The sequence below is a fragment of the Penaeus japonicus genome, unplaced genomic scaffold (assembly GCF_977035675.1).
Source record: "Penaeus japonicus unplaced genomic scaffold, GWHDUDI00000001_assembly GWHDUDI00000040, whole genome shotgun sequence".
Taxonomy (NCBI): domain Eukaryota; kingdom Metazoa; phylum Arthropoda; class Malacostraca; order Decapoda; family Penaeidae; genus Penaeus; species Penaeus japonicus.
The window spans coordinates 13158349-13163348 of record NW_028234442.1 but is presented as its reverse complement, the minus strand read 5'-3'; the positions used below and the strand labels follow the sequence as shown (position 1 = coordinate 13163348).

The 5000-nt window shown below is 38.9% G+C and overlaps 1 protein-coding gene across 1 annotated transcript in view; it reads left to right on the top strand.

Moving 5' to 3' along the window:
• Positions 1-5000, top strand: part of LOC122253120 (uncharacterized) — a 27546-nt gene that overhangs the window by 1087 nt on the left and 21459 nt on the right. The gene's annotated exons all lie outside the window — the stretch shown is intronic.

Here is a 5000-nt window from a genome sequence, read left to right as displayed (position 1 = left end):
ACATACACACTGTGTGCATACACATACACACATGTACACATATATATATATATATATATATTATATATATATAAGTATATATATATATATAAGTATATATATATACATATGTACATATATATATATATATATATATATATATATATATATATATATATACATACACAAACAGACAAGTTTCACACACACACATACATATTATACACACAACACACACACACACACTACACACACACACACACACACACATACACATATACAACACACCACACACACACACACACACACACATATATATATTATATATATATATATATATATATATATATATATATATATAATATATATATATATATATTATATAATGTGTATATATATATATATATATATATTATATATATACTTTCTGATATATATATATATATATATATATATATATATATATATATATATATATATATATACAATGATATATGAAATTAAAGGAAACTTGCTACGACAACAAAGGTCACAGCTGGAACCTCTTCGTAGGCTATTACTGAAGTACTAAAGGAATTTATTGTGTAGCCCCGTAGGGTCGCTCTCCGGTTGTTGTAAAGAGAAACTGTGTGGAAGGCGCACAGTTGGATAGAGAGGGAGCTGTAGAGTGGGAGAAGGACAAGGAGATAGAAGGAGAGAGATAGAGTTAGGATAAGGAACAGGGATGGAGGGAGAAAATACTAAGAATGTATGTATGTATGTAAATATATATATATATATATATATATATATATATATATATATATATATAAATATATGTGTGTGTGTGTATATGTATATAAGTATATAGATAGATAGATATAGATAGATAGATAGATGATAGATAGATAGATAAATATGATAGATCTTTCCTATGATAGATAGGAAAGAAATGTTTGAAATAAGTCCACTCGACCTACCTTGTGCCCTAAAGAGTGAGATCCGTAACGCAGCGCGTATTATAACTCTATAGATATTTACGAGAACGACCGACATCCTTCGTCAGCGGCCAGGAGTCATTACCCTTTATGACGCGGTCGTGACGTTGGCTAAGAGCCTGTAACGGCTTCTCACCTTCTATAAGTCAAGTATGAAACGCAATATTGGCAAAGCCCGTCATTTCGGAAACGAATTTGTCGCTCTTCGTGAATTTATAAACTCCTCTATTTTTAGAATTAAGAATTATCATCTTTTTGCTGGTTGATTTCCTTTCATTAATGGAAAAGGTAATTCTAGATTTCAGATCTGTACGGAAGGGGAAAGGGGAAAATGTGTCTGCTTTAAGTTCTCCTTTTTTTATCTGCTTCTGCTCTCCCTCCCTCCCCCTATTTCTCTCTAACTCTAACTCTCTCTCAAACACTCTTTCTCAGAGAAACATAGATACAGGTAAAGGATTAGCCAGAGAAGCAGACAGACTGAGACAGGGAGAGAAATAGATACGAGTAGATGATTGGCCAGAGGATATAGACAAACAAGGAAATCGATTAACCAGAGAAACAGATACAGAAACAGAGAAAGAGAAGGAGAGAGATAGTGACAGAGAGAGAGTGATAGAGAGAGCGAGAGGGAGAGAAACGAAAAGAGAGAGAAAGAGCGAGAGGAATAGAGTAGCATATAATTAGCCAAACAGAGATATGAATAGACAAACAGACTAGCATCACGCTCTCTCTCGCTCTCACTCTCTCTGTCTATCTCTTTCCTCTCTCCCTCTCAATCTCTCTCTCTCTATCTCTCTCTCTCTATCTATCTATCTCTTTTCTCTCTCCCTCTCAATCTCTTTCTCTCTCTCTCTATCTATCTATCTATCCATATCTTTTCTCTCTCGCTCTGTGTGTGTTTGTGTGTGTGTGAGGTTTACTCACAAAAGGATTTTTGAGCCAAAGTCTGGTGTTCTTGATTCCTCCATTGGTGGATGAGGGCACAGGTGATACTGGGATATTTACTTGGGTAGCGATGGCTTGTCGGACGTTCTTATTGTTTGAAATAAGTCAACTCGACCTACCTTGTGCCCTAAAGAGTGAGATCCGTAACGCAGCGCGTATTATAACTCTATAGATATTTACGAGAACGACCGACATCCTTCGTCAGCGGCCAGGAGTCATTACCCTTTATGACGCGGTCGTGACGTTGGCTAAGAGCCTGTAACGGCTTCTCACCTTCTATAAGTCAAGTATGAAACGCAATATTGGCAAAGCCTGTCATTTCGGAAACGAATTTGTCGCTCTTCGTGAATTTATAAACTCCTCTATTTATAGAATTAAGAATTATCATCTTTTTGCTGGTTGATTTCCTTTCATTAATGGAAAAGGTAATTCTAGATTTCAGATCTGTACGGAAGGGGAAAGGGGAAAATGTGTCTGCTTTAAGTTCTCCTTTTTTATCTGCTTCTGCTCTCCCTCCCTCCCCCTATTTCTCTCTAACTCTCTCTCAAACACTCTTTCTCAGAGAAACATAGATACAGGTAAAGGATTAGCCAGAGAAGCAGACAGACTGAGACAGGGAGAGAAATAGATACGAGTAGATGATTGGCCAGAGGACACAGACAAACAAGGAAATCGATTAACCAGAGAAACAGATACAGAAACAGAGAAAGAGAAGGAGAGAGATAGTGACAGAGAGAGAGTGATAGAGAGAGCGAGAGGGAGAGAAACGAAAAGAGAGAGAAAGAGCGAGAGGAATAGAGTAGCATATAATTAGCCAAACAGAGATATGAATAGACAAACAGACTAGCATCACGCTCTCTCTCGCTCTCACTCTCTCTGTCTATCTCTTTCCTCCCCCTCTTCCTCTCTCCAATCTCTCTCTCTATCTCTCTCTCTCTATCTATCTATCTCTTTTCTCTCTCCCTCTCAATCTCTTTCTCTCTCTCTCTATCTATCTATCTATCCATATCTTTTCTCTCTCGCTCTGTGTGTGTTTGTGTGTGTGTGAGGTTTACTCACAAAAAGATTTTTGAGCCAAAGTCTGGTGTTCTTGATTCCTTCATTGGTGGATGAGGGCACAGGTGATACTGGGATATTTACTTGGGTAGCGATTGCTTGTCGGACGTCTTTTGTTAGGCTGGCGTGTCTCACGACAGAGGCTTGGGAGCGGTAGGCTAGCTGACCGCTCCCCGCCGGAGAGTGCGGGAGTGAGTGTCCGAGTGAGTGTCCTTATATCTGACCTGCCGGGTCGCTATAAATAGATTCCTAGTAGGGCTTTCCTGGTAGGACACTTTCTTCGTCCCTACATCTTATCGTGACCATGTGGTCATTGCATATCACCACGTGGTCTCACATATTGTTCGGCCACCTATTTAGGCTTGTCCTCAAGCCGTTGAGGTGAAGTCGTCCTTGAAGGGCGAACGTTTCGTCTGGCTTTGTAAGGTTTAGGTCAACCTCAAATTGTGGTGATGATGCCCGCGCATCGTCGTTGTCGGCGTGTCGTATTCGTTCCTTCGTTTTCTGTTTTCTTTTGTCATTGGCTGTTGTTCTTTTTTTATTATTTTGCTGGCGGGCCTTCCGCGTTATTATTTGAGGGTGTCTGGCTGTCTTCTTTGACGGGTGACACACTCTTGCTTGCTGGGAAATGACAGCCATGCTCTCTCTTCTGGGCGTTCTGGCGTCTGCAACTGCTGAGTTCCCGAACCGAACCGTGGTGGCTTCGGCGACCGCATTCCGGGCCTCGTTTCGTGGTTCTTGGCGCATATCTGCTTGATAACCTTATACATACAGGGCCAAAGGAAGGAAGGAAGAAAGACGAACAGAGAGTGGGGGAGGGGTGTGTGCAAAAATCAATATCATATATTCTTTCTTTCTTTCTTTCTTTAATTTTGCAGGATTTTTGTAGATTTTAAGATTTTATTCTAATAAAGATAGATAAAGAAGGGAGTTGCTTGCAGCGACACGCAAGGGACAACTTGAACTACAAACTTCTCAGATAGAGTGAGGCAACAGTTGCAACCTTCAAAGGTTTCTTGAGCCACTGAGAGTCTCAGGATAGATAAGAGAAAATGCTACGAGGTAATAAAAAAAATATATTATCAGCACCCTTAGGCCGATAAAAGATGTTTTTGTGGGTGACACAAAGTCGTCCTACCGAATTACTATCTGAACTCATTATTCGATTGAAGTCATGACACCGTCGTAGTGTCAAGTCTGTTCGTGAACAAAATTGTAAGATGAGTTAATGCAAGAGTAAGAGAATAGTGTCAGTTTATAGACATACAATGCTAATGACTATCCACGTTTACTCTTAACAAACTAAGGGCGACAAAATAATATTGTCGATGGATGGTCATCCTACCGAATTACTTTGAGTTAATTCATTTTATGCCATGACACAATCGCAGTGTCAAGTGTGTTTGTGAACAGAAGCGTGGGATGAGTTAATGCAAAGTAAGAAGGGTAGACGATGCGTCTACAATGAGGAAGTTGAAAGTAAACGTGAATGACACAGAATGTGTGGCTATATGTATGTAAAGTGAACTATTCCAAGTTCGTATGGAAATATTCCTTCTAAAAAAAATCATAAAATAAATACTTTACTGAAAATAACATTTAATGCAAGTACTCCCATAATAATTAGCTAGTACAATAATATCAGCCTCGTAGATGATAATTCGTACTCGACATATGCGAATAATTATCTTAATAATGAATAATGGTAAAAATGATGAATTGATCCGATTCGGAATTATTCTGTTCAATCTTCAATCAGAGAGCGAATCGTTTTACACGAAATTGCGTCTGACCGGCGAAGTTATAGTTTAAGCGAGAAGTATGAATTCGAACCAGAATCATATAAATGATAAAAAATTATGATCATCGTGCAGTTGATCCGAGCCGAGGATATTTTGTGCAAAACGTCTTATGGCAAATCGGGCTCTGTGGCTGCATGTCGGGAAAGTCTTTTGCAGCTAATTGCGTTTGTTCGACATGCGACTTGCTTAACCCTTTCCCTGTCACCTCTCTAGCTGTCACAGGTCTTTGATTTTTTATTTT